Consider the following 24,696-nt stretch of genomic DNA (forward strand, 5'->3'; position numbering starts at 1 on the left):
CTGCAAAGCATGCTGGGATGCTGGGGAACTCTGATTCAACTTGAACCAGGATGGGTCTGGGACAGAAGTTTCATAAACCGGTTTGACCCAAGTCAGTTAAGTCTGATACTACATTCAACCAGGTTTATCTCAGACTGGTTTCAGCCATTTTGAAACTGGTTTATGTGCACTGAACTTATGTTCTGTTACAGGTTTCAACCAGTTTCTGATCACGTAAACCTGTTTGTGTGTAACTTCTGTCCCTAGCCTTTCTGATTTCTTTTATTGGACAAATTGTATAGCTGAAAGAGAAGTTATACAAGCTTCTGGGCACAAATTGTCCCTCAGTGGGCATGTCTACATGAGATGCTTATTGTACAGTAGGCTTGTATATACAAGTATTATCCTGATGCAGAGTTTTTTTTACTCCAGGGTAGCACACATATAGATGCTGCCCTGGCTGGTTGGGACACAAAGGTGCTTCAGTGTGGGGGCTGTCTGTTGCCTTGCCGTGCTCTGAAACACCTTCTTGCCCCAGCCCACTGCAACACATTTAGCTGTGGGGAGCAGCCCCAGCCTGGCAGGCTGATCCCCCAAATCTCCTGCCAGGTGGTGCAGCTCTGACCCAGATCAATGTGCTGTGGTCCCAAGCACCCATGAAAACATGGTGCCCAGGAGCAATAAGCTCCAGAGTTTATTCAGGTGCATTAAAAGCACATGTAGGCATGCCCAGTTTTACCAACTGAGCTACACATAGTTTAGGTATGCTGATATACCACAGCTGAGAAACTAGCACTCACTCTGCATCTGTTTGAATGACCCAGGGGCTGCAGGAAATCAGGCTGCCTTGGTTTTCACTGATGGACTATTTAGTAGCATTTTACTGACTGACTAATATTACAGATGTTTCAATCCCAAATCAACCAACAGGTAAAAAAATCAAAAAAAAAAAATCAGTATTTTTCTAAATTAGTTCTGTATTTTCCTTTTTTCTTACTTTCAATTATAACATAAGTTTTCCAAATGCCTAAAGATTTCACACGTAGCAAGCCTTCTATGTAAAGTTCTTATCTGAACATTTCTACATTAAAGCTTTTTAACAAGTTTTTTCAGATATCTCAAAGATGTTAGCCAACCTATTACATTTCATGTATCTCAGAATAAGAGAAAAGCAAAGCTGTATCTCAAATGCAAAGCAAATCCCCCATGTTTATCAGTTATATAAAAAGTGCCAATAGCTGGTACTTCCTTCCAGATGTACTGGACCTTAATGTAACCAAGTCAAATACTTTTATTGCAACTTTACTCACATAATAAATTGAGGGTAGATAAAAAGACATAGAAAGGTTGTCCAAATAAATAAAAACATCAGCAGGTTCAACAAAAACATGGAGTAACTGAGTTGTTTTGTTAAGATATTTATTAATGTACACACTAGGCACATCTACACAAGATGCTTGCTGTGCATTAGCCTAATAACACTGCTCAGTACCTAGAGTTACTGTATTTACTAAGGTACTGAGTTATTTAGGCTAATGAGCAGTAGTACATCACTAATAACACTGTGCAGTAGTGTGTCTCAGCACAAACTGTGCTAATAGCCTACTGTGCCGTGTTATTAGGCTAATGCGCAGTGTTACTAAATAACCATGTGCCAGTCCTACTGCACAGTAACTCTAGGTACTGTGCATTTAGTTAATACTTTATTAAGGAAGTAGTAAACTAATTCACAATATCTAAGGTGCATTAATGAATGTGAAGATGCACCTTCTGGGTGGCCCTACATGAGCTACTTAATGCCCATTGGAGTAATTCTACTGCAAATTAGTGTGGCTGGCAAAAACTGTGCTTGTGGCCGGGTGGGGGTGAATAATGAAATCTCTCTCCCTGGGGTTCACCTGCTATGGTTTGGAATGATGGAAGAATAGGAAGTTAATTCCCCAATGAGACAGGGTGTAGTAAATCACTCCAGACACAGCGTGAAGGAGTGAGACAGAACTTACAGCATGGAGGGCCGGCACAGCTGCAGCTGCAGCCCGGAAAGGAAGGAAAATACCCACCCAATTTCCGGAGCAGTATAATCACTCAGAATTGATGGAGGGAGGCTGCTTAAAAGGTATTTCTCACCCCGGAAAGGGGCAGAGAGGGGTCTGTTCCCTGCAGGCCACAGGGAGAGAGGAGCAGCTGAGCATCTCGGCAGGCAGAAACTGCAGAACGTGCCTGAGGACGGCTGTGGGAGTGCTCAGGTGGAGGCCTGCGAACATATGGCTAGTGGTAATCTCCAGAGTGGAACTGGATCTGAGGGCCTGGAGTGAGGGAGTCCACAAGGCCTGAGAGAATCTCCGGAGAGGAGTTTTCCAACGGAGGATCCGGAGGAGGGCCTGAAAGAAAAATCTACAGCCACAAGTAGAGCCTTCCTGCACAGGGGGAGACCCCAAAGAGACTGTGAATGTTTATAGGGGTGCAGGACAGGCTAGCACACAGCAAAGAATGGACTAAGGGATTGTTTTGCCTGAATCATGGCGATTGGGAGGCTGAGCACCTGATCATGAGAAAAAGGGACATTGCCAGAGCCTGACAAGAAGGCTGAGAAGCAGCCAGGGTTTTCTGCAATTTTCTTTTGCTGTTTATTTTGATTTTTTTTTAGTACAGGCCAAGACCAGGCCCTGGAAGGGTGTACCCAAGAGGCACTAGGACACCCTGGGGCAGGGGCAAATAAGGTTACAACAAGCAGCACTGCAACCTGGCTGCGGAAGAATATCGTAAACACCATCTGGAGAGGCTAGGCTGGGGTAAAGGGGAGGTTTGGAGCCCCATAGAAAACACAGGGATCAAGACCAGGCAGGATCACTGTGGGCATTGCCTCCCAGGAATATGAGTCAAAGTCATGGCAGGTGAGAAAACATAAGATCTACTTCCTGGCAGACCATATGATCCAGAGCAAAGGTCTACCCTGTCACCACCTGTAGGCAGACGAGCTCAGGGCAGTACTAGCAAGCCCTGTAGTACCTACAGACATCACACGCAGGATAAAAGAAAAATGGTTTATTGGTGAATTCCCCACAAGTTATGGAGAACCCCAGTTGTTCTCACAGCTCACGGTCTTCCTTTTGTCCTCCACCACTCTGCAGCCCACTCCCCTGAGCCAGTCAGCTCAACTCCAGTCCCACTCTCTTTTCTCTCTCTTGCTGGTACCAGCAGCTCCTTTCTCCGTGGGACATTCTCTCAGCTAGTAAGTTTCTCCACTCTTCCTCACCTCCTTGCTTTGCTGGTCACTGTGGTTACCTCCACCCAGTCAGCTGGTCTTATCAGCAAGCTGTTTCACAACTGGGTTTGCCGTTTCTGGTGTCCCTGCTGAATCTCTACATGCCATGCCCCAGGGGGTGAAGGAAACCCCTCTTCCATGGATTTAAATAGCCACTGGCTCCTAATCAGTCAACATTCACCCAGGTGTGATCCCCTTCCCAACTGTGGTTACTAAGTAATTAACTTTGCCCTGTCCCTGACCTGACTCTCCACTGTACTCACAACTTTGTAACCAAGGAACAGGGCTGTCCTTGCCCTGTTACAGTGCTAATGTGCAAATGTGCAGTAGATTAGTCCAATGAGCATTAAATGTCACAAAAAAGCATTTGTTTGCACTAAGGTGCAGTAGCATGGATTGCTGCACATTAATGAACATGCCCATTGTGACCTGAATTCCAGCTCAAGGTATAGTAACTGTAAATTTACTTCTACCAGATAAAGATATGGCATGCAGTGTGCGAAACATATGATCTTGTGATCCTTGTTAACATCTCTTTTCATAAGAATGTATGGCTGGAAGGGACCTCACAATCATCTGGTCCAGCCCTCTGCTGGAGGCAAGATCATCCCCGACTAAACCACCTAACCAAGTGCCTGTCCAATCTGCTCTTGAAAACTTCCAAGGATGGAGATTCCACAACTTCATTAGTACCCTGTTCTATTGTCTTGGTGGTATAACTGGGCACATCCACACAAGATTTTCACTGTGCATCCAAGACTAATTAGCTATGCAGTAAACATCTCAGCATCTACATGTTTGCCCCTATTAGGTTGGGGTAAACTTTTACTCTGTGGCAGCGCATGTATAGATGCTGCTCCAACTGGTTGAGGCACAAGGGAAGCTCCCTGCATGGAAGCTCCCTTGTGCCCCAGTCAGCCCCTCCACAGCACGTTGAGTCTGGGAGAGAAGCCCTGGGCTGACCCCTGGGGCCCCCTGCCAGGTGGGGCTGCTCCATCTGGGCTCCACATGCTGTACTGGAATAAACTGTGGAGCTTATTGCTCTGAAGTTAACTGCTCCTGGGCACATGTTCAGACAGCATGCCCAGGTTCAATTAACTGCAAAGCAATAAGCTCTGTGGTTTATTCAGGCACCATAATTGCAAGTGTAGATGCACCCACTGCGGTGTTGTTGTTTCAAGAGATTGCCTTTAGGTAACCAAAACATATGCTATTGGTGCTTTTCTTTCCCTGGCCACAGGTCTGACTGAACAGTACTGGGATCTGCCTCTCTCTTTCTTGTTCCTCTTCTGTCTGTGGGTGGGGTTCAGCCCCTGTTGGGCTCTGGCCCACCTTAATTTAATCAGGGCCCTGACACACATGGACTCTGACTTTCTTTAAGGCCTTCTGCTTAAAAAGGGGCTGTCACCCACCTCCTGCTCTAAAACTAACCAAAAAAAAATTGGAAAAGTGGAAACAAAAACCATGGGAGGAAGGGCAGGCGGGAGGGGGAGAAAAAAAAAAATCACAGGGTACTCTGCTCTGTGGTCTCCATACCCCTCCCCTCACATCCACACAAGTCTACTGGGTGTTACTAACAAAATGAGCAGAGAAAAACAAAGAAAAAGAATAAAAAGCAAAAGCATATGGGGCTCATAGAGTCTTAGGTCCTCAGGGTACCAACTCCCCCAGGCTCTTTCTGGGCAGACACAAGCAGTCTTCAGTCTTCCCGGTGGTAGTCAGCACCCACCCCCCATACCATAAACAGTCCTCAGGTCTCTACATGCACCCCTTTCCAGGGTCATCCCCAAGAACAAAAGAAAAGCCCTTAGTACTTCCTGTGTACTTGTTCTCTCACTCTCTGCCAGCCCAGGTTCCTCTTTCTGGGCAGGAGGTCTTCTGGCCAGGTGTGTTTCCCTATGCCTCCCTGAAGGACTACATCTCCCTTCACCACCAGAACCAGCCCCCACAGGAGTTTCTCTCCTATTCAGCCATTCCTGCCTGGTCAGCTGACCTGGCTTCCTGCTCCCCTGGCCCAGTTGTGTCCAGTCTCTTTTTCCCCTCTTGCTGCTGGATTCTGCAGCTGGTTCACTGCGGGCTGGGCTTTGCAAAGGTGGGCCCATGTGCTTAGGGCCTGGCATGTCTGCTCTGGGAGCCCCTGCTCCCCTCTATGGTTGAGCTGCTTTCCCCCTTCTGTCCACCTGGGTGCCTCTCTCGGTAGCTGAGCTCTCCTCCACCCTGGGTGCATTGACATGGCCTTTCCTTGCAGCAGGCAATCCTCCCCCTCTCCAGGCTATAAAAATTCAGGTGTTAAAGGGGTCCTGCTGACTTTCCTCCCCCTTCCCCATAACTGGGGTAGGGCTCCCTGTTACAAGGACCTCTATACACAGGTAGATAGATGCAACCCCCTCTAGCCACAGATGCAACCTGGGTGTCCCCTTGAGACACACCCCTGGGATGCTTCCATGTCTTTGGGGTGCCCTTCTGCACCAAAACCCTCTCTGTTGTCTACTGCTTGACTACTGAGAACCGGCTGAGATATGCCAGAGGCCAACTTTTTGGCCTGTGGTGCCTCAGCTCTCCCTTGCCAGCTCTTAGCAGACAGGCTTCTGCCAGCTAGAAGGATCACACCCTTGTCTGATCATATGCTCAAAAAAGATGGATTCTTCCTTTCCAAAGAATGGGCAAGCTGTATGGTCAAATACTCTAGAATCACAAGTATTACTGATGACAAGCTGTGTGTAAAAAGAAAACAAAAAAGGGTTTATTATAAAAAGCAAGAGCAAGCTTAAGAAATCAGTAACCACATGTAGAGATATAAACAGAGATATGAGAATAAGCAAACAAAAGAAGGTACCAGAACAATAATCTGTTTTTACCCTGCCTCTTAAATCCAAGAATGCAGTCTCCACCCAGTTCACCAGCTGGGGGACTCTAGCCTTTCCCTATATCCAAGAAAAACTAAAGACCCACTGCTCTTGAGGCAGGCTTAAGTACATCTGCTTATCTTGCTATTCACATACATCATCTCTTAGATTCTAAGGGGGGCTCACACTAATAATTTCCTTCCTCCTCAAAGCTGCATGTTTTGCCAACTACAAGATTTTCCTGATATTATTAAGACTAGAAGAACATGTGCATCCTTTCACACACAGGCAGACATAATGCTTTGGGTAGATGTGATATCTTTTATTAGACCAACTAAATAGTTGGAAAAATTGTTCTTTGCAAACTCTTGGGTGCAAACACCCTTCTTCAGGCAATAGGGAGAATCTGTTGGTGTTTGTGTGCTCTCCTGGGTAGAATAGTAGTCAATATGTAAAATACAGGTTTGTGTAAATGCAAATGCGTGGTAGTGAGGATCTGGGGGAATGGGAGACAATACGTGAGACACAGGTGTGGGGAGAGGAATCTAGAACTGGTGATAGAATGTAGCTGGTAAGCTGCAGATAGGTTACCTGGAGTTATCAGATGTCAGGCATGTTATAATGTGCCATAAATCCAATGTCTATATTTAGTCCATGAGTTTTTGTATCCAGTAAATTTATGAAGTGAAGATTGTAAACTTGTCTACAAAAGGTGTTTTGTAAATTCCCTTTGAGGATTAGAACTAAGAGATTGGAGAGAGAGTGGTTATCTTGTGAGAATTGTGCACCCAGAGGTAATTGGATATTTTTGTCTTTGATAGATTTTTTGATGTGCGTTCATTCTGGTATGCAGTTGTTGTTTGGTTTCTCCTACATATTTTCCATTAGGGTATTTAGTGCACTGGATGAGGTATATTACATTTTTGAAGATGTAGGTATAAGATCCTTCCACACATGGAGATTTGCTAATCCAATATTCTGTCTCTTTCCTAATTCCCCCTCAGTATGAAATGTTCTCAGTTTCAATGCATTACTCCATGCTAGAATTTTTCCTTTTAAATGTAAATTCACCATTGTCTGGCCCCTGTGCCTCAGAGCACTTATGCAAGATGATGAGTCAACAAATCCATCAAATGCTAATACTCAGTGATTACACCTTCAAAGTGTGAATAGGTGAGGGCATTTAACTTAATTATTACTTTACTGAAACAAGCTTGGCTATGATATAAAGATGTACCAAAATTACATTTATACCAATACTACAATCTATACAGACCCAAGGCCAATAAGGCTGAACACAGCTAGTTGTTACCTATGTCATATTAGTAAAATAAACTCAAGAAATCATGCAAGACATTTTACAAACCCCCAGTTCATGACAACCTGGTCTGTAATTCTCTGGATCCTTCTTTTTTCCATTCTTAAAGATGGGCATTATATTTTCCATTTTTCAATCATCTAGGACCTCATCTGACCTCCATGAGTTCCCAAAGAGGGTAGTAAATAGGGCTGAAATTACATCAGAGTCTAGGGTGCATCCCATCCACCCCTGCTGACTCAAAAGTTAAGTAATGCCTATCCTGTTCTGCCATTACCCTAGGCTGTGTGTCTTCTTCCCTATCTGCTGCTACATGCAACTTTCATTTGGTAGCTGTCCCTATTTGTGAATACTGAAGTAAAAATAAAGGCATTAAATACTTTAGCTTTCTCTGCATTATCTGTAACTAGATTGCTTTCTGTATTAAGGGACCTATAGTTTCTTTGATCTTCCTCTTATTCTCTATGTCCTTGTAGAATCCCTCTTTGTTTTCTTTTTTATCTCTTGCCAGTTGTATCTCAAATCATGCCTTGGCCTTCCTAATTTTCTCCCTGTATGCCCCTGCCATATTTTTATATTCTTCCCCAGAACTATGACCAAGTTTCCACTTTTTTATTGAATTACTTTTCGAGTTTAAACGGATTGTTGTCGAGCCAAGCTGGTTTCCTATCGCACTTCACATTCTTCCATTACATCCAGATATCTTGCTCCTGCATCCTTAAAAGGGCCTCCTTAAAGTACAGCCATCTTACCTAGATACCTTTTGCTCTCCGATTTTCTACCCAGGGGATCCCACCAGTTCTCTGAGTTTGTTAAAGTCTTTCTGAAATCCAGTGTTCTTCTCCTGGTGCTCTCCTCCCCTTCAGATCTTGAACTCTCATTTCATGATCAGTGTCATTCAAGTTACCTTCCATGGTCACTGTCATTCAAGTTACCTTCCACTTTCACACTCTCAACCAATTCTTCCCTGTTTGTATGAAGAAAGTCAGAAAGAGCTCCCCCATTACTAGGCCTGTCTACAATATGTATCAGAAAGCTATCCCCAATGCACCAAGGATTTCCTGCAATGCTTGTGCATTGCTGTGTTTCTGCCCCCATAATTAAAGACCCCCATGAGAACCAGGTGCTGTGATTTAGAAGTTTCCATCCATTGTTTAAAGAAGTCCTTTAAGTCTATTCAGCCCCATTCACAGATTGTACCTTCCAGGAATGAGAATACATGTAGGCTGTAGTGCATGGATGCTCCCTTTGTGTGTGTGTTTGGGGGGGAGGCGGTGCAAAAATAGCCACTGTCATAGCAGTGGCACCATGGCAGTTGGCATTGCCCTAAACATTGGGGGCTGCCCTAGGTGTGGAGCTGCCCTGTATGCCTCTGTGTCTAGGGTTCACTGTTGAGGCAGATTATGAAAATGTATAAATACCAAGACCACGCTGTCACAGCCCTATGCACTTCAGCTATGCAGAAAGTTTGCAGAACGAAATCTCTGTGGATTCTGGGTAACAGTCAGTGTTGTCATAGATCTTGGTGCTTATGTTATTTGCTGCAGAGAGGGACTGTTGCATGAAGACTTTTATGCCCTTGCATTCAACCTGCTGGGCATAACTTTTTGGGCGCACAGCACTGTGAAGTGTGCTGCCAGGATTTTGCATCTCATTTGTATGACAGTTTATTCCTATTTGATCTTGATCAAGGCAGTTTCTTTGTTGTATGTAATAAGATGGCAGATTCTGGTTCTTGCATTATTGTGATGTGAACCCTGCCCGTTTAGATAAGCAAGGTTCCAAGGTTACATAATACATAAGTGGAAGAACTGGCAGAAGAAATCAAGAGTCTTATCACTATCCCTCTGCAGCGCTTCCTATACTATTTTCTTGCTCATTCCCATTCTCTCTGCTATCTTCTGTTTACTTCACCATTCTTTTTTTGGGCAGGGATGGAGGGACTCCCATCTCTACTGTCTTCCTGTATTTATAATGGGCCAGTTCCTTACCCCCTTACATTTTTTTCCTTAAATTGCAAACTTTTTAGTGCTTTCTCCCTTATGTTATAGCCCAGTGCTGTGGATGGGTAGGCATGATGATGCTCTGGGCATGGAAGCAGCAGTGTTTGCCAATTATTACTTCCTATATCCTGCCCTACTGTGCTCCTTTGATATGGTCATGGAGGAGGCAAGAGAACGATGAGAAGGAGATGGTGGTGAAAGCTCCCTCTCAGAAGCCTTGGAACTATCAACTAGTAGCCAGGGTGAGGTGCTGGGGCAAATATTGCTAAGATCAAGAATTTAGAAATCATGAGCCAGGCCTCACCCCAATTTTAAATACTAATAGCCATGTGGTTTATATCTACTTTCTGATCTTTTGGGTGTACTCAAGCCACATTTGTAAATTTACACCACAACCATGAATGCTAGAAGCTTATTTTATTTTTCTGAAATAAAATCGGAGACAGCTAGGAAATCACTTGACTCCAAAAAGCTGAGCATTTAAGAGAACCAACATATATAGTGTGAGTCGCAATGAAATGGGGAGAACTGGCAACACTCTAAAGGGGAATCTCTGTTTGTAACATGTGTGACCACAGCAGATATGTGTTGTCCTTTGGTATTTAGGCAGGTATGTTCCAAAGAATGCAGGCTCAGTTCCCCTGCTTTGGAATATTTCCCATGGTAATCACTCTAGCTATAGCTTGTAGACAGTTTTCTTAATACAAGAGCTCTTATTGAATTCTCTCTTCCCCTTGGGTAATATTGTATGAATCCCAAAACCTAGAGTTGCCTCTTCTTGGCTTATTTTTCCCCTTCCACTGCAGGACAAGTCCCTGGTGTGTTGGGCTGCTCACAAGGCCTCTGGTGACTTTTTGTCACCTACGTAGTCTGTATTCATTTCTCTGGTGGCTGGAGCCAAAACCCAGAGCTCCAGGCTTAAGGCTTTGGAAAGCAGATTTTGTCACTGAGCCACTGTTATATGAAGGATTCTCAAAAGCACACCTGTATAGGTTACAGTAGTACAGTACAGCTAACCCTAGGCATTCAAGTAGAATTAACAAAACCCAAGAATAATCAAGGGGTTGGCTTTAAAATCTTGATATTTAAATATGCTAAATAAAAGTTAGAATTGTTTTATTTACCTTCTGGTTCATAAACTGTTAAACTACACTCAGCCACATTTTCTCTCTGAAAGTCTAAATATTTCCTTTCTTACAGAATGAAGACTAAGATTCCCTTTTGATCACATGCCTCCATGAGCTGGCCTTTAGCAATAGCAACAAGTGTGAGATTCACAATAAGTCAGGAGATTCGGCAACATTCTTAGAAGTATTTAATGATGCTACTACATCTGTGTATATGATGTGCACCTGTAATCCAAAGTCCAGCCAGTCCTATGATCTCAGATGAGGAAGAAAGGGAACATAAGTAGGGACCTATCCATTTCCACAAAATTGGGCATTGTCTGTGAAATATAAAAAAAACTTACTAAAAATAAAATGCTGGCTCCTCAGTGGGAGCCAGTGCTCCCCAGCCTGCTGGGGAGAGTGTGGGAGGGCTGCTGGCATGAAGGGGATTGGTCAAGATGGTGGCTGCCCCCTTCTCCCCTGCCCCTCGCCACTGATTGCCCAAGAGGACTGTCTGCCTTGTGGCGAGGGGTGGGACTGCATGATGAACAGTCCTCTTGTCCAATCAGTGGCAAGAGGCAGGGACACCAGGGCCCCTTGGCCAATCAGAGGCATGTGGGGGCCCTGCCATAATAAGCCCAGAAAAATGGTGGATGGCCCTCCAATCATCCTGCAAAATCAGCTCAATTTCAGTAAGTCTGTAAACATAAGGGGCCTTTGTACATGCCACAAAATTGGCCTTTAAAGTGGCTTAAATGCCCTTTTACACTGCTTTAATGGTGTTGCTGTTTACACTGTCAGCAGCGTATTGCACATTAAATGACTTTGGGATGTACCAAAATAAAACATGTCCGAGGTGTTCTAGCTACCTTAGTAATGGAGGGAAGCATCAAGTCCCCTGCAGCTCAGGGGCTGTGCAGGCAGCCTGTGTAGGCAGCCCGGTGGCAGCCCAAGCAGGCAGGCTCCACTGAAGGAAAAAAAAAAAGCGGTGAGCCTGATCTTTTTTTTTTCCCCACCCCTCCCCAGAGCCTGCCTTCCTGAGCTGCACAGGGGCCTGGTGTTTCCCTCCATGGCTGCAGTGCCCCCCAAGACCACCCGGGCCAGGTGCCACCTGGGGAGTGCTGCCACTGCCACAGGGGAAAACACCCCTCCCCACCACAGCTCAGGGATCACTCAGCTTGCCAGCAGCTCACCCTCCTCCCCACCCCCCAGCCTCCAGAGAGGCAGGTAAAGATCAGGCCCAACCCTTGCATACACTCCATGGGGGTTTACTTTGATTTAAATTGAAGCAGGCTTTTAAAAAACTCACTGCTTCAATTTAGGGAGAATTAAACCGAAGTAAATCCCCGTGGCATGTACAAGCAGCCAAGGCTCCTTCATCTGCTTTCTACTAAGAGAATAGGTAGGTAGCACCCCAAATCTCCATGCACGTGGATGTAACCTGGGGCCTGCCTCCAATGTGCTGATGCACATATCCTCCAATGATCCCAGCACTGGCCAGTGGTGCACCTCCCTTGTTGCAGAGGAAACCAAGATGAAGATATATATGCTGGCCCAGCTGTCGGGCTTGAGAAGAAACCATACTCAATACTGAGAAATATTATATGATCATTTAATTATTATTAGACTGTTTCATAAGTACATGTATTAAGTTATTTGCAGAATTGTAAGATATTGGATGTTTAATCAGGCACTAGTGCAGGACTTACTTAGAGCTTTGAGTAAATATAAAGTTTTAGAGAACATGCTTGGAGATTTGGAATGTTGGATCCTTGGACAGGGATCAGTGCAGTGAGGACATGGAAGATACTTATTTGTGTTCAATATACATCACGTGGTTCTGCAAATTATTTCATCTTCATCCTCTCTGACTGTGTCCACATAAGTGTGGATATTTGGTTCCCCAGGGACAAGTAGTGATGCCACACCTTGTACCGCCGCTACTCGTCCTCGGGGAAGGTCCATGCTGCATGCGCTTTGGTACGTGGCAAGTTACCCCAGGTGGGGTAGAGAAGGCAGGAGCCAGCACTGGACTCATCCCAGCAGTCTTACCTGAGATCCTAGGGGACTCCTGGGGCTGCAGCAGCAGTGATTCTGCTGCACAGAGCCTGGCCAGCAACTGCAGCACAGCTCCAAGCGGTCTGGCTCTGCTTTTGAGCAGTGCATTCTGTCTGTGTGTGAGTTGCTCTGCATCTTTTTTTCTGTGGGCTTTTTGACCCCTGGATATGCAGGGGTCAAGGAAACCCAAGGGAAAAAAAAATCAGAGCAGCCCACGCGCAGGCAGCACTCCCTTGCAGCATGAAGAACATCTGAATGTGTGGAATGTGGTGCCTCAGATGAGTTTGCGGCACCACATACTGCACGGCCACACTCATCTGGATGTGGCCCCTGAGTGCATGTGTGCATGTCTATTCATTGCTTATATGAACAAGATTTCATCATTCGTATGAGTCTACGTGTACATGTATATTACAGAATTTCCAACACTCAACTTGTGGTATATGTGTATACACATTCAGAGCCAAATTCTACACACATTAATTATTTTACTTCATTGAGGAATACATGTGTGATAATTGCAAGAGATAACTGGCCCATATAATGCTTGATCATGTACAAAGTGTGGGCACATTTCTTAAGAAGAAATTGTGTTATCGTTTAATTATAATCCATTTTCAGCTTTTGCTGACAGCCTTTCAATCAATTAAAAAATTAGAATTAGATCTTCAATGAAGTTTAAAAAAAAATTCATCCCTGTAAACTTCTTTAAAGAAATTAATTTGGCATATGAATGATTTAGTGAAATAAAAGCCAGGGGAAGTAAACAGGAATACAGAACATTTAAAGTAATTCCATAAGAACCATGCCACTTGGGTATTTGTTACCTCTTGTAGTTGAAAGACTCTGTTATAATTTGTGTATAAGCTATGTTGGTTTTCTGTGGCAGGTTTTGTACATAACAGCGAGTTTCTGGATCTTGTTAGCTCAGGGCAAAAAGTCATGCTTTGGAGCAGTTGCCCCAGCAGGAGGATAAAAGATGATGGTTGGTAATTACATCAGTTTTGCACTGTTGAGCAGATGTTCTTGCAGATAGATTTTGGCTGGCATTTACAGAACATCACTAGTGAATCTCATGGTAGTGTCGGAGGACTGCTGCTACAAGTGGATGGTGCTGCATGCTTGTAATAAAAAGATTATGAAGGGAAGAACTGAACAGAAAGAACATCCATAGCTAAACTGAATTTTAAAAATACTGTTATTTCTAAAATAACTGACTTTAATCATGTTTAACCTGAATGTAGCCCAAAGGATTTATGGTCAAATTGGGTTTAACAAAAGGATTAATTTGCATGTAGTCTTATTTGTCATTTTCCAGGGAAGGGCAAAGTGTTGTATACATGTATAGGACTAAGGAAGCTCTAGGACTGAGAGGGAAGAAAAAAGAACAGTCATAGTCAAGGATGTGTTGACGCCATCTACGATTGACAGCAACTTGAAGAAAATAATGCAATAAGCAGAAAAGAGAAATACATTTGGTAAACAGAAGAATCTAAATCATGATCAATTATCATGAACACAATAGTGAGACACTTGATATGAATTTGAGTAAACAGAAAGCCGTGCCATTGATGCAGTTGCAATTATTGCTCAGGTATTAAGTAATGAAACTTCATCTCACCTCTGGGAGGTGGATGATCATCTTCCATTGAAAGTAACTTACCCGAGGGCTCATGGCAAGTCACTGACAGAGGCAAGGCTAGGGCTCATGACTTCTGACTCTCAAATAAGAGGACTTTGAGGCAGAACTTTTTTTTCCTAAAAATTAAGAACAAAGTAGATGTCAGAGTTGTAAAAAGGCCACATTCTTGAAAATTCCAGCTGATTGTATGAAAATACAGTTCTTTACTTCTTTCCAGAAAAAAATCATGTCCCCCCACATCTCCTTGTATGTCAAGATATGAAAATATTCTTATACCAGTGAGGCTTAATTTCTGGTTTGACCACACCATAGGTATCAAAATCTTTATGTGAATAAAGGGCTTTATTTATCAGTAATATGATAATACATATACAGTTAGATTAGAATCCATTCTCCTTCTTGTTTATAAGGATGCTGACTTTAAAAATTCTTACTTTCTTAGGCAGAGGGAACAAGTTAAAAAAAAAAAGAAGATACCAATCCATCCCCATTAGCAGGTTTCCATTTGCTGTATATAATCTGAGTTTCTCTCGCCAGTTTCCACAACAAAGAAACAAAGTAAGTACAGAATATCTGCCTATGTGTTCGTGGATGTCAGTATGGAAATGGTGACCAAAAGTATGGAAATGGTGCCCCTGGAATCAAAATAATATCTGACAAAGTGCATCTCAGAATTAGTTGGTCGCCAAAGTGTAACTTTGCCCTACCTTCTGCAATGGAGAAAGTTATCCTGTGCTTTGCTTTTCAGATCTGAGTGTTTAAGAAAAACATTTGGCTGTGTATACGTGTTAGAGAAAGTTACACTAGTTAAGGTGTCCCTTGTGAGTGCATCTACATGAGCAATTAATTTGAAGCAATAAACTCTGGTGCTTAATGCACCAGAATTTATTGCTTCCAGGTGTGCTGTTTGAACAGCATCTAAACGTACGCTGCCATGAACTAAACAACTCCACATCAGGGTAGTACTCATATGTAAGGGAGTATGTACAGGCACTATCCTGCTGCCGAGTTTATTAGTTTACTGCAGCCTAATAGCCCTGCACATGTAGATGTGGAGAAGTTTACTGTAGAGCTAATTAGTTTACTCCATAGTAAAAATCGCTTGTAGATGTGCCTGTGTAAACAGACTTAGCTCTCACTGAAGCTGACAGTTTTTTAATCATTTACCTGTTCCTAAATTCTTCGTGGAATCTTCTTGCATTCACCTCATGCAAAGAGTCTAAATGAGAAGAAAACTAGAGTGATGAACACAAAATCAAATTACTAATGTATTAAGCATCAGGAAAGAAGAGACAATATTCAGAATTGCAGTGGGGATGGACAAATTGTTTTCAGTTCAGATATAAACAGTAGCAACACTGACAACAAGAAAAACATGCTAATCTACCTTTGTCCCATATCCGAGTTGGGTGATTGTCCGGACAGAAGCTCTAAACTGTTCTCAGAGAAAGAATATTTAGTGTAACAAAGTTTTGGTTCAAAATTAAAAGAAAACAACACTTTTTGTGACTGTCCATGAGGTACATGTGCTTGGACAACAGGAAGAAAAGATTTTCTGCTTGAAGTCGATAGTAACATTGCGTCCTTCAAAAGGAGGGGTGCTAGAATCTTCCACCTGGACAATGATTTGTGACTTCTCAACAGCAAAGCGTATCAAGTCAAATCAGTGTCTGTTTGATGCAAATGCTATTAACTTGTATGTGATAAGGCATTTAATTTTTATGGTTTTAAAGCCCTTTTGTTGTGATCCTCTCATGGCTTTTCCTTCCAACTGGTGCCAGTGCTTCATTCTACCTTGCACATTGCCAGTTCAAGTTAAAAATACTGCAAGATGCAGTGGAAAAAAAGCTAGAGAGGATGTGTTAGTCTGGGTTTCCTGAGAGTGTATGGAAAGATATCATCTGCTTTTCTTAAAGAAGTGCCAAGGGACAATGTGCAGGGTGCCATACTGAAATGTATGTAACCAGAAGAATTTAAAGAGAGAGAGGGTAGAGGAAAGGAAACATACCCTGTTTTTTCCAAGAGTTAAATGAGATATCCCTGATTGTATCTTATATAATATCTTTTATACCATGTGGTACAGTATATCAAACATACCATAACTAGCTGTACGGCCCTTTCTATGGAGAAAAATAATAAATAATACCTCTGCCCCTGCCTATATTGTAATAAGTCAAATGACAGAAAAACAAATGTCACTTATTAGAACATTGAGGTTTACCGTTCAAGTGATTAACTAAGAATCGTTTGTATGATTAAATGCTTGAAAATAATTTGCTTTCACCGTGAACCTATAGCATAGATCTCATTACACAGAAGTGCTGCATATTAGTTGAAGCAAATTAACATTCAAACACTTTCTGGAGAGGCTGCTAATCACAGGCTGTTAATTACTGTCATTACATTAGACTGCTGAGGAGACTAACGAAGGAATCATTCTCATGATCTTGGTATTTGAAAGTGATCTTCACCAATAAAAACACATGTCAGACATACAGAAATTGCAAATTGCTGAATTTGCTGACGCAGATGAAAATTCCGCTGACTATAAGTACTGGCTAGTGATAGATGCATTCTTGACACAATTTCAGTGTTTGGACTTAGGAAATAATGAGTATCAATGTCCTAGCAAGGGAATATGCAAAGATGAAGGAGCCCTTTGTATCCTTAATTAAGGAAAGTAGTAGCAGAGCTCGTTCACAGATAAGTGACTGTACATAATAATCATGTATTTATGTGAGGAACTGTTATTCTATATTACTGTTGCAGCAATTAGATTTTCACAAGGCGGTTTTAATAAAAGACCTGCTTACATAATGAATAAACAAAACAACTAGTTTTCATGGCAGATTAATTATATGCTGCTTTAAAATGTTCAGAAGATTAGGCTAAACATATAGGTCACATCTACACGTGTGCCTTAATGAGCATTAGCCTATTTTAATGCGCATTAATGTGTCTAAAAAAATGCTTTTTAGTTAATGTGCATTAAAATAGGCTAATGTGCATTAAGCATCACTTAAAAACTGTGGGCATTTTTCCATGTGCTCCAGGAGGTGTGAGGGGGAGCTTTAATTAGTGAACTGTGCTAATTAAAAGCACCTGATTGTCATGTGTATCAGCATTCCTGCACTGAAAAGGTGGTGGCAGGGCACTTTGAACTAAAGGTCATTCAATGAGCTTGAGTACAAAGCACCCCACCACCATTTTTCAGTGCGGGGATGCTGATACATGCGATGCTAGAGTCTGCTGGAGCATGATTTCCACACTTCAGCAGATACGATTAATCAAGTCTACTCCAACACACTGGATTTCCAGTGTGTCAGAGCAGGCTTCCTGCATGTGGATATGAGCCCTGTGCTCTTTTGTTAATGTGCATTAAGACAGGCTAATGTGCATTTTCCTGGTACCTCACAATGGATGTACTAGTCTTAATGCGCATTAACTAACGTGCACTGATGAAAGCGTAGATGTGTCCATACAGCTTGATTTTCACCTACATATGTATGTGACTAGCTAGCCTAAAAATGCATGTATTTTGTAACTGTGCGCACATATCCACTACATGCATGCACAAATAGAAGGACAGATGTCCATTTGTAGAAATCAGGTCCATAGATACCTCTGTTGTAGTGTGACCCAGATTTTTATTTCACCCAAGAGACTTAGTATAGCAACCTAGAAACATTCTAACCAAGAGAGAGTTGTTTTGAAATGTCAGGTCTTTGTTCAGAAAGATGTAACCCTGAAGATATGAAAGATCTCTCCCATACAGTCTCCTTTCAGTTGGGCAAGTTTGGTGCCTTGTAAATAAAATTAACAAGAGCTGGCTTATATGTGACAGACATTCTGCCTATGGCATATAGAATTAATATACTTTCTCACCACATTTTTACAAGCTATTCTTAAAGTTAAAATGATCAACACATTATTACTTCATAGTAATCCCCAATACTGTAATATCTTAATTCATCAATATTTCTTAACGAAAATATGCTATCTTAATTTTCAACACTTTTTCAGGTCATGAATTGTCTGTGAACAGAAAAAATTATTTAATGTATTCATTATTAGAAGTGACTTATGACATAACATTGGGAAATATTTTTTGGTTAGCTGCTTGCTGCAAATACTCATTATTCTGGCTGAAGGCATAACATTTTTTTCCCCAAAATACTCATGTTCTGTAAGACCAAAGAAGGGACTTCTGTTTGATTGTATTTCAAAGTCTTGGAATGGTGAACATCTGAGGAAAACCTGATTAAGATAGTTGTATGCTGTAAATGCTTGGCAATTCAAAAACTCAATTACATTTCCAAGAATTCCAACCTCTTGTCTAGTGTTATGGGTAACTTACAAACAAGGGCTTTGTTGGGAACAAAGGCTTATAAAATTCATTTCAAAGAAGGATATGAATTCATTAAGTCCATCTTCAGAGCAAATATTTGTGCTATATTATTTATGCATTGCTTACTGACAAGAACAAATTAATAACAAAACCCTGTCCTTGGATATAAACATATAACTCTTATTGTGTCCCTAATTAACTTAATACCATTTCTTTTCTATAATTGATTTGGCATTTCTTCAAAGAGATTCTTTGAAGTGAATTATCTGTTTTCCTGGCTATACGGGAAACCTACTACTTTACCCGCACAATGTCCTCCAGGATCTAAGGGGAGCTGTGCTTAAGAGTTGAGTCTCTTAGCTCATTTTTGTCTGAGAGAGTTAGAGTAACAGAGAAGTAGTTACTTTCAACTGATCTCTGTGGAGTTAGGGTCAGGTGATTTTGTCATGATTTGACACTGTACCCGAACTGCTTTATTATCAAATCTTTTTGCTCTGTAAGCAATATTCATCCTGGTAAGCTCATGAAATCTGGGGGACCTACATAATGCAATTATATTTAACATCTTTTATTTATGATATTTCTATTAGATGTTCTAAGCCTTGTTGAGTAGTATATGTATCTAAGGCTCATTTAAACCCTGATGTAAGCAGATGTAAATTGGTTGAAGTCAACAATTTCACACTAAGTTTAAATTTGGTTCACAGAATATACTATCTACCTCACTGAAAAAGAAAGACAAGAGAACAAGAGTAACTGTCACGTGTATTTAAACACCATCAGAGCTGGGTATCCTGAGGTAAACCTGTGAACCCTCAGCTCTTTCTGAAGTCAGTGATAAGGCAGCATATAATAAGCAAACACATGATAAGAACACCAATTTATTATATTCTCACAAAAGAAAAATACACCCAAAAGAATGTTTCAATCCACAAAAGCTTGCAAATCCTGGGGAAGTCTATTACTTATGCCTAGCAGGTTAACTTTGGGACAGCCTTATGCATGATAAGCTGACACTCTTGTAACTGGTTATTAAAGATTTGAGCAGGAAGTCTGCCTTTGTTCTTCTGATTTAAATTTATGCATTTGATTTCTCCTTCCTATGTCTCTTTACACATAGCTGGCTGCCCTTATTAATCTGTTGATTATGACCCATTTCTCCACTTTGAGATAGTTTTGCATTCTAATACTGTCCTCCATAAGGCTTGAAACCCCTCCCTGCTTGGTCTAGCCACAGATTTTCCGTGTATCTTCAGCTGTATCATTCAGTTGTCCATGAGAATATTGAGTAGACCTGTGCTCAGGCAAACCATTTCAGCCCCCCTCTTACAATGTCCTCCCAGGTCAACAACAATCTATTAACTATTCTTTGGATGTGTCTACATATGATGCTGACTGCGCAGTCATTACTGCGCAGTCATTTACTACTTGTATAAACAAGTACTTGTATACAAGTACTAAATGACTGCGCAGTAACCCGAGTTACTGTGCAGTCGTGCCAATTAAGGTCTTTTTTTGTGATTGTGATGCCACTATGCAGTAGTCTAATACTCTGCACAGCAGCATCACTGTTCTTGCCATACAACACCATTGCACAGTCAACATCTCATGTAGACATGGCCTTTGAGAGTGATTTTTTTTTCCCAGTTGTGCACCAATTTTATGCTGTGACTTAATCAAGACAATGTTTCTCCAGTTTGCTTATGACACTGTTATATAGAACTGTGTGTCTTCAACATCCCACCTAATTTACCGTCATGTATATAAGAATGCATGTCTATTCTAGCATTTGTCAATGAGGACAGTAGTCATATAGAGAAAAGAGTTAATCCAAATTCCGTCCCTTCATCATTCATTTCTAGATGGAACTCCTTTTCCTTTACTCTTGCATTACCAAAAGGTATAATGTTGCACTGCAAGATGTAATATTTGCTGTAGATACCAAAGAAGGAAGATTTATACATACTATTCTCTAACATATTTGCCTGCTCTGGCCCAAGTTATATCTATCACTGCCAATCTATCAACATCAGATATATAAGCAAAACTATTCCTTGGTGACTTATCTTTATGACAGGAATTATCACACTCCATTCCCTCACTGAGACACTTGCTTGGTTGGATCAGCAGCGCTGAGGATTTGTATATGGTAGTGATTCAAAACCAGGGTGCCATGGCACCTAATATTAGCACTGTTAGGTATGCAAACACCTAACACATGATTCACAAGACAAACCCAGAGATTTCAAATAGGAATCCATAGTTCTGAAAACATTCTCACTTATTGTGGTCCTCCTGAGTAGTTTGTTCTATTAATTTTCCACTAATCTATTCGTGTTCTACTAATTTCTATGGGAGCAGTTGAAATCAGACTAGCTTCATCAAAGGAACATCCTATGATGCTTTCTTCAATATCAGGTCATTTTTATCACTGTGGAGTCCATTATCAAGCCTTTGCCTCTTAGGTGGATGATAACTAGGTCTGGATGGCTGTGCATTAGCCATTAAGGGCATAGCCTGATCTCAGGAATCTGCCCAATTGCTTCCCATCTGATTTGGACAGTGCTTCAGTTAAGTCCACATTATAAGCCTTGAACTGCCCCTTTTCATGGCCAAAACACATCACCATGCTTGGCAGGCCATGTGGCTAGCAGAGCTTCTGGTCCAGATGGAACCAAGAAGGAGGATTAGAAAGCTGAGTGAACATATATATCAATGCAGATGTAACAGTCTGCTGGGGTTATTATGCCTCCAAAGCAATCTGAGCCCCATCTGTCTGTGGTTCATTTCTGCCACAATCACTAATGAGACAGCTCCAATTTAAACAGAACAAGGCCTTTAGTTTCCTTTAAGAAATACCATCAGTGCTGACCATTGCAAAATGCCACCAAGTATTTGTATGGGGCCAAGATGGGACTCCATTTCTTCATATAAAGAGTGAAATTCCTACACGGATTTGCAGCAGAGGATATGAGGGGCTTATTCAGCTATGGATCAACTGTCAGTCCCACTTGGATCCCAGCTTACTGTCTTGAGCACTACTTTCAAATGCCGGGGCATCTCTGCTGAACTGAGAACTTACATTTCTGAATTCACTTGGTTCCCACCCTTTTGTACAGTCTCCAGCGCTTCTACAGGTTTTCTGGTCTGCTCAGTGGTCTGGCCCTTACCTGCACTAAGTAATAGCCCTGATGCTATGGTTGCCATGATGAGTGGACAGCCAAACAAGATGGTACACATGCCTGGACATTATGACTTCCAGAAGGAGTAGAAAACCTTGTTGTTCTGGTTGCTGTCCTTGTTGTCCTCACTTCAACTCTCCTTAGAGGACTTCCATCCAATTAACTTGTTTTGCATGCCTGTCTTCATAACAGAGATTAGTCATAATGGTGCTAGCTAGTGCACCATGACACTGTTCTCCCAGTATACTAAGGGTGAGAAGGAATGAGGATATATTTTCTTCCTCCTTTTCATCCACTCTGATGTGCTTAAAAAGCCAGGCTGAATTACCTAGTAGCACAGAAAAGTAAACTGAACAAAACATTTATTTTACTAGTACAGAGCATTATATTAATAAACAGACCCAGACTATTCATAACTTCTGGATTAAATACTACTTCTTTCTTACGTTATTAAAATATGCGGATTGTAAATTAAAAGAGGGAGTTGCAAGATTTTGAAATATATTAAAATATGAGATATATTTGCATGAACTAACTGGTGTATTGATTACACCAGTGATGATTCTAGTGCAGTCTCCTTACAGAGTTCATGTATTGAAACACTATTGTTCTTGGAGTAAAGTAATGCATATTTCCTATCATTAAATGTGCTTCTTGATGTTATATAATTTTCTAACTTGTTCTCAATAATAAAAAATCTGCTCTTGAATAATTAATTAAATAACTGTGTGCCTGTTAATTATATTAAAATCTGTTAATACTTGTTATAAAGGTGGGTGACTTTCCAGTAGGGAAGAGAGGTGAAATGTAATGCCAGGATTGCTGGGGAGAGATAAATAAGGGACCAAGCTTCTATAGTCTTTACATTTAAAAAGTCCCTTTGAAGATTTTGCCTGAGAAAGGAGTTAGGATCATGCCCAAAATGCTGAGCAGAGCAGAGTGGAGACTGCAGAGCAAATGATCAGCAGTAAACACAGAATGCCTTGATCAGCTCAGGGCACTTTTCAGACATACAAATCAATAACAATTAAAGCAGAATATAAAAAGGCAATAATAGATACTTAAATCTTAATATGATTTAAGCCAGGCTAAAGAAGCGAACCAGATTTTCCTGCCATCTCCTTGAGTTTTACAGTTGTTTAAATCCACTCAACCATATTCTTTTTTTCTGTTTCTTTAAGTCTCTTTCCTGGATAAAGTCTGTTATATAGCCAATCAAGAACTGTGGAGTAGGGCATCCTCTAGTAGAGTGTAACTAGTATCATAGAATCATGATTTTGTGATTCTAGAGGATTTTCCTACCCCACAATTCCTGACTGGCTATATAACAACTATTATAATGGCTCCTCATAGCAGCAGTTTTTACTCTGTTTGGTTTATTCCCCAATTAAAGTAATGGCCTCTTTTGTTTGGTGTCAGCTGTGATGGCTTAGAGAAGGCTTGATTCTTGGAATTACTTGGGATTCAGCTCTGGAGATGAGTTTGCTGAGAACCTTAAGGGCACAAAAACAGCAAAAAGCTACTTTGCTAACTCAAAACTTGCACTGAACAAAGCTCAACCAGACTAGAGAATCTGGACCATTGATTTCAATGTCTAGACCAATGTAAGAAAGATCACAAGAGGGTTTCCAACTGAAAACTTATGGAAGATCCATAAAAAACCAGCATAAAATCACCTGTCCATAAACTATTAGACAAAAATAATTTTTGCCTCTGTAAAAATAAGAAGTCCTGAGCTCATTTCAAGATTAGTCACTTGAATGAATCTACATTCAAGGCAATTATCAATGCTGGACAGAGATAGCGGAGAAGTGCTGTCTAAGCAGGAGCACTTGGTGCATTGAACTGTCTTACTAGAGCAGTGGTTTTCAGCCTGTGGTCCTCAGACTATGCCTAACGGGTCCACAAAAGATTACTATGATCAATCAAACATATGTGAATATCCACATGTACAATTCAAAGGGGTCTACACCTCCATTCAACAAGTTTTAGGGGTCTGCAAATTAAAAAAAGGTTAAAAACCAATGCATTAGACCCTCGGTAGACCCTCACTAGACACTCAGTAGTTCCTTGTGGCTGGGGTGGAGTTGTGGGGTTGGGGAGGAGGAGGAGGTGTGCTGGGGTGGGCATCATGGTGTGGGGTGCAGTCTAGGGTGTCAGGGCATGGGGTGAATAGAGGCAGCAGCATATAAAACCATTGTTTCAGTTACATGGGGCTGCCAACCCAAGATCTATTTATTTTTTTACTGAATGTAAAAATGTGTCAGTAAAAAAGTATGTCAGTAAAAGTTTGAAGACTGTCAGTAAGAAAAAAAATTCTTGGGTTGGCAATCCTGTGTCGCAATAAAACCTTGAGAATCTCCTCTTCATGGTAGAATTTTTCAGGGAGATGGAACAGCATAAATAAAATATCTTTAAATAGTATAGTTGTAATAGTTGCAAAAGCTTTCAATGCTGTTAAGATAGAATTATGTACTCACAGTTGGTATGAGTAGCAAATTTTCATCTGTAAGAATGCACAACCATGTGAAGCCAAGTGTAAAAGCAAAGAAGTTAAAGATTTTCTGGAAGTTAATGAAATACTCTCAGCACTGGAATAAGTGATATGCTCACAATTCTTGGCTGCAGGGAGAATTCTGGTTCTGGAGTTCTACACAAACTGCAGGTGCCTGAAAAATATCAGAAGGAGACCCACAGATAATGGAATTACAATTAACCAGGCAGATATACATTTTGAAGCAAAAACCACTCCAACAATGTAATAAAAATATTAATATGATGTCTCAGCAGTCTGGCTGATAGGACAGATGACAACCTGGAGAGGTTTTTTAATCATCTCTGAATAGAGAATTTAACAATCTGATAAGCAAGACCCAAGTAGTACACAAGCCCAGTGTCAAAGGTGCCTTTAAAAACAACAATTATGAACTCTGGAAATTGAAATAA

This window comes from Gavialis gangeticus, unplaced genomic scaffold (assembly GCF_001723915.1).
Source record: "Gavialis gangeticus isolate Ggan-Ray unplaced genomic scaffold, GavGan_comp1, whole genome shotgun sequence".
Classification (NCBI taxonomy): Eukaryota; Metazoa; Chordata; order Crocodylia; family Gavialidae; genus Gavialis; species Gavialis gangeticus.